The sequence below is a fragment of the Oxyura jamaicensis genome, chromosome 1, assembly GCF_011077185.1.
Source record: "Oxyura jamaicensis isolate SHBP4307 breed ruddy duck chromosome 1, BPBGC_Ojam_1.0, whole genome shotgun sequence".
In the NCBI taxonomy this organism is placed as follows: Eukaryota; Metazoa; Chordata; class Aves; order Anseriformes; family Anatidae; genus Oxyura; species Oxyura jamaicensis.
The window spans coordinates 48,222,674-48,235,456 of NC_048893.1; the positions used below are offsets into that span (position 1 = coordinate 48,222,674).

Sequence of the window (12,783 nt, forward strand, 5' to 3'; positions counted from 1 at the left end):
ATAACCCTTCTTATAAATGGGTGTCACACTAGCAAGTCTCCCGTCATCTGTGATCTCTCTGGATTACCATTACTGCTGATAGATGATGGAAAGCAGCCCAGCAATCACATCCACCAACTCCCTCAGCACCCTTGGGTGGATCCCATCTGGCCCCATGGACTTGTGACAGTCCAGGTGGAGTAGCAGGTCTCTGTTTCCACCTGAACTGTGGGGGGTTTCTTCTGCTCCTCACTCCAGACTTCCAGGACGAGAGGCTGAGTACCCTGAGAATAAGTGACTAGTCTGACTAGTAAAGATAGATGTAAATAAGGTATTAAGAACCTCAGCCTTTTCCTTATCCTCAGAAGTCATATTCCCCACTGCATCCAGTAAAAGATGGAGATTCTCCTCTTACCGTTAATATATTTGTAAAAACATTTTTTAATATTCTTAACTATAGTGGCCAAATTGAGCTTGTATTGCACTTTAACCTTCCTGATGTTTTCTCTGCATATGCTGGCAAATTTCTTGTACTCTCCCCAAGCTGCCTGTCCCTTCTTCCACCGGACATAGACTCTCTGTTTTCTCCCAGATATTCAGCAAAACATTTTCAGATGTTCATTTTTATTGGGTTTACATAGCAAGTGTTTGGCAGCCAGGGGGCAGCAGGGGTGGCCTCTGTGAGCAGAGCCCAGGGGTTGCCCCATGTCAGATCAGAGCCAGCTCCAAATGGCCCCAAAAGGGACCTGCTGCTAGCCAGAGCCGAACAAGTGAGCAACATTGGTTGGGTCTCTGTGAGAAAAGATTTAAGAAAGAGGAGAAAAAAATGTTGTGCAATAGCAGCTGGGAGTGTGAGGAGTGAGAAATGTGAGAGAACCAGCCCTGCAGACCCCACAGTCAATGCAGAAGAGGGGAAGGAGGTACTGCAGAGGCTGGAGCAGAAGTTGCCCTATGGCCTGTGGAGAGGCCCCTGGTGGAGCAGGCTGTCCCCCTGCAGCCTATGGGTCCCACATGAAACAGATCTCCACGCCACAGCCCATGGAGGAGCCCTTGGTGGAGGAGATGGATGTGGCCTGGAGGAGGCTGCGGCCCATGGAGATCCCCCACAGGAGCAGGCCCCAAGCTGGAGCTGCAGCCCGTGGAGAGGAGCCCACACAGGAGCAGGGGGTCGGGGGGAGCTTCTGCCAGTTGGGGACCGGTGCTGGAGCAGTTTGCTCCTGATGGATGGACCCCGTGTCATGGACCCATGTGGGAGCAGTTCTTAAAGAGCTGCTGCCTGTGGGAAGCCTACTCAGGATCAGATCGGGAAGGACGGCAGGGACCCCACATGGAGCAGGCGCAAGAGTGACCATGAAGGAGAGGTGGAGATGAAGCATTAGGGACTGACTGTAGCCTCAGTTCCCCATTCCCCTGCACCGCTAGTGGGAAGGAGGCAGAAGAGTGTGGGTGGAGGGAAAGGTGTTTTTAGTTTGCATTTATTTTCTCACTGTTCTAGTAGGCAATAAATTATATTAATCTCCCTATGCTGAGTCTGTTTTGCCCATTATGATAATTACTGAATGATCTTCCTGTCCTTATCTCAACCCTTAATCCACTGCGTCGTACTTTCTCCCTCTTTTTCTTTGAGGACAGGGAGTAAGGGAGTAGCTGTGGTGGAGGTTAGCTACCCAGCAGGGTAAAACGACCAAAGCTTTAAACTCCAAATTTCAAATTTTTTGTTCACAATAGTAACTGAAGATGAGACACACACAGCCTAACTTTGGCAACATAAGATTTAGTTGCCCGGGCTACAGTAACTATGCAGGCTCTCTTTCTGGGGAATGGAAGCAAATTGACACCTCCTTCCTAACAGTGGTACAAAACAGATGAGATGTTCTTTTCACTCTCTTTCAGCTGTACTTAGATGAATAGTGCAGATGGGTTGCACTAACTACTTTAAGGAGATCACAGAATCACAGAATTTTGTTGCAGAAAACAGCTGATGGCTCCCACCGCAAAAGCTGGTGTTTCTTCACTGGAGCTGCTGTTTTTATCTCAAGAATGAATATTCAAACCACATTGAAATCTCTACTGGATAACTCAGAAGTTGAGTGAACATGTCAGTAAAATGGACAGGCTCATGGTAGCTTCACCTATCAGAATTCAAGCACGATAAATGCATTTCTGTTGCTGTATGATATGTCAGTTCTGTATCTAGGTAAAAGATTTGAGTTGTCAAGACTGCTTATTGGAATGAGTGAAATATGTGCCTTATAATGTCAGTACTGAAGAAGATAATATATTTCAGAAATAGGAAGCTTTAAAAAGATATTTACAAGTGTTGGTCATACAGATGGAATCATGTCACTGGTCAGGTTGGAAAGGACCTCAGGAGTTCTCCATAATGTCCTGCTCAAAGTAGTAGGTTTAAAAGAGAAAACACAAAGCAAGAGACAATTTAAATGTCTCAGGAGATAAACCAATATCTGGAAAACATGAGCTTAAAAAAAAAAAAAAAAAAAAAAAAAAAAAAAGTCTCTCCATGGTCAGATAATTCTACAACTACTTTTTGGAGAATATCCACAAATACAGATAAAAACAAACAAATAAACAAAAAAGTCCCCATGATTTGCACACAAAACTATTTTCGAATGATTTGCAACTTTGGTATACAAAACGATGCATGTTTATTGAAGAGAACATTGTTTAATTGGTCTGAATTTTTAATTTTTAATTGTCTCAGAAATTCTTTTAGTTTAGGGAGTTGCCAAAGATCACTTCAAGCATTTTTTATTATTATTTTTTTATTTTTAAAAAAGGTTAGTCATTTTTCATACAAAAAGGTTAAAAATTTGAAAACTAAATAAAGGATTTGATTTTGCACAGTCTGAAATATTTCAAGAAAAGTAAAATTTAATTATACTTGTTTGTTCTTCTTCATTGCTTCTTTGTTCTACTTCAAATTTTGATGGCCTGAATTTTTAACCCTTTAACTTTTTTGTGACTCCAGCATGAACCATAACTTCATCGATTAGTCAGATCTAATTAGTGGTACCAGCTACTGTTAGACAACAATGAGATTAGTGCATAAATCAGGGTTCCACTCTAAGTGGTGTCAGCTTGTCATCAAATTTTACACTTCCAAGAACACTTGTTGACTGTTGGCATTACGTTATTGGATCCAGGATTTTTAGGAGAATTCACTTAATCAAAATCAATGATAAAGTAGCATTTTCCAGCAGAACCCCCTTTTTCTTGAAAGAACGAATTTCCTGATCATAATGAGTAGCTATATTAATCCAAATGAGAATCAATGTTTTTAGGTGTTTTTGCTTTTGTTTTTGTTTTGGTTGGTTGGTTGGTGTTTTTATTTATTTATTTTTGTTGTTTGTTTGTTTGTTTGCCAGGAATCAGCTGGATACATCCAAATCTTTACAATCATATCAAGTTCATTAAAACAAGTCCAGCTATGTCTGCATCATCAGCTCAGTTTTCAGCTCTTTATTGCACAAGGTTATAGTAAACTCTTTCTATATAATTCTACTTCTAAATTGTGTATGTATATACATACATATATATATATGTATAAAAATATACATATGTATTTTACATTTAAGCTGTTTTGCTTTGAACTGAAGCCGCTGACAGGCCTTTATGCATTAGCATGGTACTGCTTACCTGACTCACGCCCAGCAAAACTGGCACCTGTTAGTGGCACAGTGCAACTTCTACCTTATAAGGTTAAGTAGCTACTAGGAAGAAAAGACCTTCTATTACATGGGAAGCATGTTGAACAAGTTCTGTTTTCACTGATGTGAATGTAAATTTAACATCTCTGAATAAGAATTACTCTCATTTTATATTGCTTTGAATAAGAATTGAATTTTCTTTGTTACTATTAATGCTACAGTACATCTTGTCATGAAAGCATTGTGTATATTCTTTCAGAAAAACAAAACTACTAATGCAGTAGTCATCACAAGTAAAAGAAAACAGCAAAATCTTTCTGTCTTTCATCTTGCCTACTAAAAATGAAGTGGGAGAAAGTCATAACTACATTTACTTACAGAAAATAGGAATGTAAGTCATGATTATTCTGAGTAAAAAGAAGTCATAAACTAGATGAAGTTTCTGAGGATTTTTTCTTGGTTTGTATAACTTGGATGATATGCTAGATGGCTTTTGTACTACAAAAGAGAAAACATGATTCCTTTCTTTTTAATCCTTTAGACCCGCAAAATGTTGATATTAATTTTCCAAGTTTCTAATTGCAATTTTGTTATTTTCAATAACTGGAAGGAGTCTAGAGGGATAATTTTTTTTCTAGGGAAATATATATATATATATATATATTTCATTTTTAAATTGCTTTTATTATTTTTTGTTTTGTTTTTCTAATAGGTTCAAAATGAATGGAAAGGGACTTCCCATCTTTATATTAAGAGATGTGCTACTTGCAGACTTGAAAGTGAAACACTAAGTCCTGTACATAAGACTGTTCCAACATTGTTTCATTCAATGGACTTCATCCAGGATGATGTTGCAGGTGACTAATTTTATAAATAGCAACAAAATGACAGACTCCATGATTTACACCAATAGGACCTCCTTGTCTTGAAGTGAAACAGATTGTACTGTGCTCCATAGAGATTAATGGGGACCTATTATGTTATCCAAGTAATTGATTTCAAGAGCAGAAGAAAAAATATCCGATAGGAATCAAATCAGCAGAAAAATGTCTCAGCTGAATTGTATTCTATCTGCAATTAGGAAAAAAGAAAAATATTCTAAGGTAAATGTGATTAATTTAAAAAACTACAAGGTCTACAACATTTTCTCATTAGTTATTCCATCATTAATAAAACTCATAAGTATCTGCCAGCACCCAATTTGAGACAAAAAAAAAAAAAAAAAAAGAGTCAATTTTGAGGTAACAGGGAAATCCATTAATTTCAAAATCTAATTACTTCCCATTGTTGTGAACTGTGTGTTGTTGACTCAGCAGAGAAAATTACTTGTAAGTGAACATTTTCTACAGCTCCAAGGATGACACAACATCACTTCAGAATTTCCCTTACAAAAAGAGAAGGGGTTGGTCACACTAGGTAGATGTTCCAAGTACATTAAGGTCCCACCACAGAAGGGGAAGGCTGTGTCACTGGTATACCATCTCTTCCTGTTCTGCAGGCTCCATGAGAACATGAGGCCTCAGAAATTTTTAACAAGACCTTTTAAAAGAAGGATTTTTGATCAGTTACAGATTTGTGTGAGTTAACTTTCAGAGGACAAAAAATAAAATAGGAAAATCTTTATGCTTTATGGGAAAGTAACCAAAACTAATAACAACCAAAAGCAAAAATAGATAAAAAGCTGAAAATATCTTTCTTTTTTTTTTTCTGTTATCTGTCAGCTCTTACTCCTCATCTTGTTATCACGAATCAGAATAGAGATTAGATTTATTATGATAGCACAAACAGGCAGAAAAGTATCAATACAGTGGCTGAAATAATGTAAAAGTATGTAAGATTTTTTGAAGCTGTCTGCCACATTTCAGCTATATCTCTTACAGGTTTAAGTCTTCTACCTGCTCGATCTGATTACGATACTTTAACTTGGTTATGTATATAGAAAATTTGTTTTATCCCTAGAAACCTATCTAAAAAATATCTTTCTTTAAAGGACTTTGTTGTTAAACGTTAAGTCTTCCATGGGGATCTTTTGTGGGGTCTGGAATGTTAATGTTTTAATCATATCAGATTCAGCTGAACCCTAGAAGAGAATGAGAAACAAGAAGTAGACAAATCTGGGATAACTGTGACTGGGTAACTGCTCTTTCTGTGACATCTGAGTTCATCTGCAGGCTATGGAGAAAAGACCACAGTTCATGCTTTTAGACCTTCACTGAAGAAATATTCATAGCTAGCATTTCACATTGAGTGTATGGGGAAGTATGTATTGAAGTTCCCAATAAATTTTAACGCACAAGCTTAAAAGAGAAAGGGAAGTAGTGAATAACCAGATATACACTCTAGAGATATATCTGAGCAAAGCAGAACACATCTGCTTTGCCAGCACAGCATTTGGAGGGATCACCATGTCATAATATAAAACACAGGCTGTACATAAGGAAAGTTCAGAAAAAAAAATAAAAATAAAAATAAAAATAAAAAAAGTCTACATGCACTAGAGAGGGACAAGTTTATTAACTTATTCAAACTCCACAAATCCTGGAAAAAAAAAAAAAAAAAAAAAAAAAAAAAAAAGTTGGTTCTCAAGGCTTGCAATACCTTAAATTGCAGGAAATCCTTCTGTTCCAACTGATAATAGGAATTCAGAAAGTCCATATCTTTTTAAACAAGTAGGTTACAGCTCTGATAAAACTGTTAATCCTTTATGGTCTTCACATAACCTTAGGAACACACCAGATACTGCTGTATATATTTCCTTTGACAGATTTTCCACACTTTCAGGTTGCTCTCTCTAGAGGTGGGATAGTTCAAAATAGGTGGGATAGATAATCAGTGGCTGAGAGATCATCCTCGGAACATGACTGAATCCACATTAAGTCAGCAGTGATTATAAAATGTTATAATTGCTGTTTTAAATGACCATGAACTCTTCTGAGACACCTAAACTTGCAAGACTAGCCTCTCAGATTATATTGATTAGCAAAACATCACAGAACGATTATAAATTGTGAAGGGTGTTGTGCTTGTGGCATTTGAACTACTTTATCCTTAGGATTTAGACTGAAGTTATAAAGGTCAGCTCAGAAGATATGTTATTCCTGTAATTCATTTGCTGTGTTAAAAGATCATAACCTTAATAAATAAATAAATAAATAAATAATAAATAAAATCACTACCATGGCAGTAGATACATAAAGTTTTTAAATTTGCTATCATGATAAAAAAGTGGGTTATAATATTTATTCAAGCTTCTTCATTATTAGAATTTACTGGAATTTCCAACACCAGAGAAAACAAAAGTTTTCAGACTAAAAAGCCAAACACCATTCTAATATTCAGGTAATAGAAATATGTTCACAATGTTACAGAATGCTTATTCTGCTTAATCTTCCAAAGATATTAACCACTCTATGCTACAGTTTTCATGTTACAAGTACAGATTTGAAACTATATGCTGCCGCAATTTGTTTTTGAGTATTCTTGATATTTTCTTACATTAAAATTTGTTGTTTTGTTTGTTTGTTTGTTTGTTTGTTTGTTTTATTTTAAATGGACACTAGAAAACCTAGTGTATAAAATGACATGGCTATGCTGTGAGGCACTGTTAGTCAAATTATTTATCAGATCTAAATACATCTAAAATATTTTATTTTGTTTCACCTAAAAGTTTTAGATTATCGTGTCAATACTGCAATCATGCTAGAGTATGAGACTAGCTGACACAAAATTCTGAAATATTGCTAAATACAAATGAAGCAAAGAAGGATTAAAGCCAAATCCAAGCAGATGTGTGTTGATTGCCGAGGAATGTCATGCTAGATGGCATTTTATTGAACCTGAAAAGAAAGGCTGATACATGTGATACATATACAGCAGGAGAAACAGACACAGAACTGCATGGTCTTTTCATTTGTTGTTTAGTCTCTGAAAATGTGTCAGTGGGCAAACAAACTGAAACTGCATCACAGTGTCTTCCGCTCTCATGCAGACATGTTAAAGCTCCCTAACACATATCTAAGCATTGAGGGCCAAAAAGGAATTTAACTTATGCAACAGCTTGCAGGTCTGACACAACAGTAAATGATATGTCATTTTAGTGATGCCTCTAGATGATGATTTCCAAAAATGTCAGAAAGGCATTGTTTCACTAAAACATCTGAACATGATAAAAGAGAACAATATTTAACTTTTGAGTGAGATTTGATTTGCTGTGTTGCTTTCATTCTGATCATTATGTTATATTTAGCAAAAGCATAAATAAATAAATAAATATAATAATAAAAAAGCACTGCATTGCAGAGCTGGTGGATGCATGAGCCTGAAAAAGGCTGGGGATATAACATGTGTATAAGTATACATGCAAACAGGTGGAGAGAATAACATGGATCTCTGGTTATGTTTTACTTGTTACTGTCTCCAGGCGTGTTGCTCCAACATGAACTTGGCTATCAACCACCCAGTGTGGCAAGGTTATCACAGGATTGTACAGCTGTCAAGGTGGTAAATTGGAGGAAAAAAAAAAAAAAAAAAAAAAAAAAAGACAATCTTCACAATCACTTCAATGACCAATAACTAATGTATTAGTCCCCTCAATGAATAAAATGCCTACAGCACCTTGCATGCCACAGCTAGGTTGTCTTGCCCTGGTGCATGCAGTGCTCCAGGTCCTGCAGCACTCTTCATAGTCAGGACAAGAACTTGGCACCTCCATACTCCTGAGGGTCCAACATGTTTAAGAAATTTGCTCCAATCAGCAAGAAAAAACATGGTTACCTGTAAATGATGGTCAGAATGAGATTTCAGACGTTGAAAAACGACAAGTCCAGATACATTGGAAAGAAAATCTTACTCTTTTGCAGTTCCAGCCCACAGTGGTACAAATATATACTGGTATGTGTACATTATATATAAGGCATATAAATGCAATTCATATACATGCAAAAAAACTCACGCTATCTAGATAAGATGTTCCTTTTCAAAGGTAACCTGAAGACTATATTGTATCTTGCAGGCACAGACCTTCAATGGGGCAGCAGGCACCTTGCCAGCCAAGGAAGAACTTCCAATTTCTGTTAGTACAGGGGGAGCACAAGCCCTGGGTTGAAATGGTGCAGTACATTTCCCTTTCTACAGGCTGCCAATAAAATCTGGGGCTGAGGCCTCATCCTGCTGCTCTCCATTCTCCTCTGCCCCTTTTGAGGTAATAGATGGAGAACAATTCCTGTTCCACTTTTAGCTCAGAGCCTGCAATTCTGCCTGTCCTTTACGCAAACCTGGCAAAATGATAAAAGCATATAGGACCCCATGTTCTTGTCTCATTGCTAGAAAGATTCAGTCCACGAAGTAATTTTCTTTTGCCTATCTACAGAGCTTACATTAAAAAGCTTCTATAACACATCAGAAACAGCTCTACTGTGTATTTACATTAGAACAGATGAGATCTAGAAAAGACAGATGCATTGGTAAAAGCGAATGGTGTTGATGCTCTTTAATTCTCAGAAAAAAAAAAAAAATCATTCTAGGATCACTTGAGGTTTTGGGGTCATGGCAGAGCATGAAACTGAATCCAGATTTTCTGCAATAGATGAGGAATATAATCAATGGCGCTTTTCCCTCCATTGCCTGCTTTTAGAAGAATGAAACAAGTTTTCCAAGCCTGCCCTGAAAATCAGCACATAATTTGCACAGAGGGCAAATTAAGCTTCCATCTAGCATTTCCCGTTTCTGATAATGATTTTTTTTTCATTGTATAAATGGACAGAACATGAATATAAGTTACTTCTCTAAGCTTTCAAATATAAAGCAAGTCACTTTGGTTACCCACAGGGTGTCGGCACAGATATAGAACAAAGTCCTTCAGTAGCCCGTCAGTTAGTTGTGGAAACTGATTCTTTTTCTCTTGTTAATGTGACAATGTGGCAGCAAAATACCAACGGTATCATCCCCCAGAGTAATACTAGCAAAAAAAAAAAAAAAAAAAAAAAAAAAAAAGAAGACTTGCTGAGGTTTTCTCAGGCTGTCTCTAATTCTGAAAGTTAATATCCCATGGATGCAGAACTTCCAGCAAAGGAACAAGGGAAAAATTGCCTTCAACACAATGGTATCACAGTATTTGTTTGTGATGCATTGCTGGTACAGTTGAACTTCCAACTGTTATTTAATATAATAAAATGAGGCTCTGGAAAGTAGAAGGTTGAATTACAATTGTTTTTATTAATTAACCAGAAAAAGAAATTGAAGAGTGTTAAAGGTATTTTGCCATAATAGAGGGTGTGCGCAGTTATGCCAGCTGAGGATCTCACTTGCATGAAACTTGGAATCACAATGGATTTTGTCAGGTTTTCATATATTTTATTGTTTGTTTGCTTGTTTTATATAGCCTTTATATGGACATCCACTACCTCATGCAGACAAATCATAGTGCTGTAAGAAGGTTTCATTTGCAAAAAACCCTCCTGCCTAAAAGCAAACTTAGGCCACAAATATAACTGCTGAAATTCTCCCTTTGTTTTCTACCATGTGTGTATCCATTTCACAAATTTATGTCAGTCTGCTACAAAAGCAGGAGCCTTCCTTAGGAGGGAAAAATACCAAAAGTCCCACAGAGAGCAGAGAACAAGAAAATTAAGTGATCAGATTTATATTTTGTGCAGCTAAACTATGTCTAAAAGTTTACAGATATAACCTAAGAGAGGGACAATTTCACATTTACTGTATTTCAAATCCATATCTAAAGTATTAAAAAAAAAAAAAATTAGAATGCTTCAATGGCCTAATTAAGTGTAATACAGTTAATTTTATATGCTTAAGGCAAATCTCTCATTAAAAGTGTTAAAATGCTTCAGCTGTCCAGAATTTGCTGTAAAAGTCTTTCTAAACTGCACACATTTTTTTCTAATAAAATAAATAGAAACACAGTAATAAATGACCAGACTCTTACATTGGAGAAAGTGATAAGTCTGGAGGTCTTTTAAGTCAGATTACTTGTATTCAGGTTTCACTCCTGTTTATCTTCCAAACAGAATCAAGAGAAGTTATCAAGGCCCTGCAAGTTATGATCTGAAGTGGGGAAAGGATGTGTATAAAGGTTGTTTGTCACAAACAGGAGTTGTGACAACTTGCATAAGAAACAGCGTGGACAGCAGGTCCAGGGAAGTGATTGTCCCCCTGTACTCGGCTCTGGTGAGGCCGCACCTCGAGTACTGCGTTCAGTTTTGGGCCCCTCGCTACAAGAAGGACATCGAGGTGCTTGAGCGAGTCCAGAGAAAGGCAACAAAGATGGTGAAGGGTCTGGAGAACAAGTCTTACGAGGAGCGGCTGAGGGAGCTGGGACTGTTTAGCCTGGAGAAGAGGAGGCTCAGGGGTGACCTTATTGCACTCTACAGGTACCTGAAAGGAGGCTGTAGCGAGGTGGGGGTTGGTCTGTTCTCCCCCGTGCCTGGTGACAGGACGAGGGGGAATGGGCTAAACTTGCGCCAGGGGAGGTTTAGGTTGGATATTAGGAAGAACTTCTTTACTGAACAGATTGTTAGTCACTGGAACGGGCTGCCCAGGGAAGTGGTTGAGTCCCCATCCCTGGAGGTCTTTAAAAGACGTTTAGATGTAGAGCTTAGGGATATGGTTTAGTGGAAGATTTGTTAGCGTTAGGTCAGAGGTTGGACTCTGTGATCTTGGAGGTCTCTTCCAACCTAGACTATTCTGTGATTCTGTGATTCTGTGAATATTTAGCCTATGTTTGCAAACAAGATCTTTGCACAGAAGATTTTCTTGGATGGAAAATAAATAAATAAATAAATAAATAAATGAATAAATAAATAAATAAATAAATAAAAATTGTGGGGATGAAACCCTAGTCACAAAGATGGGTGCTGTGATGACATTTCATTCTTTGTTGGTCTGAACATACAGTGGTGGTGAATTAGATACAGTGAATGAGAAAAACATCATTCCTCTGGAATCCATTTTCCAGAACACAATACCCCATGACTTGGAACCACTGATGTTCACTGTCTGCATTGCCTCAAGATTCTGAACAGGAAACAACTCTTAAAAACTAATTCTACATTATCCTTAAGGAAAAAAAAAAAAAAAAAAAAAAAAAAAAAGTGTTTCCTTGTTCATCAGTCACATAGCCATAGCTCTCAATTCTTTATTTTAGCCTGCAATTAGAAATTTGTAGGGTTCAGGCCACAGAAATGAAGGTCAAGAAAGTGCAGAAAAGAAAGTGAATGAACTGACAGAGGAAAGAAGATGATGCTTCTGGAGAAAAGAAGCTTTTGCAGTTATCAGAGGTAATGTTCCTTTCTCTTTTGGGAAGATTATTACTTTTCTCCGTTAGGTGACTTAAAATCTGGAAAATGTCTTCATTTTATTTATTTATTTATTTTTTCCTGTTAACAGCTTCTGAAGTACAGGAAGGTGTTTTTTTTTTTTTTTTTCATTCATGTGAAATGCACTAGGAGAACATGAAAATTTTCCGCCCCAGTAAGGATTTCACAATAATTTTCTGTGGTTAAACAGTTTTTTTTCAGGGGGAGAAGGAGAGGAGTTGTTTCCCTTCAGCTTGAAATGTAGTATTGTACTTTACAAGGAGGAGGTCTGGAAAGGTTGTTCAGGAAGTGCAAAATATAATACCTTTTTTCTCAAGAAGAGGTGAACCTCTAACAGCTGCAATCCCTACATTGTGCTTATCACATACAGAGCTCATTGTCTGATGCCAATGAGGGCAACCACATTTTGAGATCTGCCTCCCCTGAAATCAGTCTCTCCCAATAAATCAGACTGGCAGCTGAGTCAAACTAGAGCAAATCTAAGAAGCCAGCCACAGTGTTCCTTTCTGAAACCTGCTTTCTGCTGTTATCAGACAGAGTCACAGTGTCTTGAATGCCAGGATCAGGGCACATACTTCATCCATTTCTTCTGACTGGGGAAAAGGACACGCATGGTGATAGTGCTTTTCTCCTGGGGGATGGGTTAAGAGTTATTTTCAGATCCAGCTTTTCTCAAGCTGTCCTTTTATAACTTGAAACCACTCATGTCCAAAAATGCTAAGTGAATGATAAAGAGAAAAGAAAAGAAATAGGCAAGGTGGAAAGGAAAGGAAAGGAAAGGAAAGGAAAGGAAAGGAAAGGAAAGG

The 12,783-nt window shown here is 37.4% G+C and overlaps 1 long non-coding RNA gene across 2 annotated transcripts in view; it reads right to left on the reverse strand.

Annotated features, from left to right (window-relative positions):
* Nucleotides 1–12,783, reverse strand: part of LOC118173607 — a 59,234-nt gene that overhangs the window by 17,824 nt on the left and 28,627 nt on the right. Inside the window, exon 6 of one of the 2 annotated variants that reach the window (XR_004754311.1) lies at nucleotides 5,635–5,727. The exons of the other annotated variant lie outside the window; for it this stretch is intronic. This is a non-coding gene — a long non-coding RNA (uncharacterized LOC118173607). Of the gene's footprint in view, nucleotides 1–5,634; nucleotides 5,728–12,783 lie in introns of those variants that run through there. 2 annotated transcript variants of the gene reach the window in all.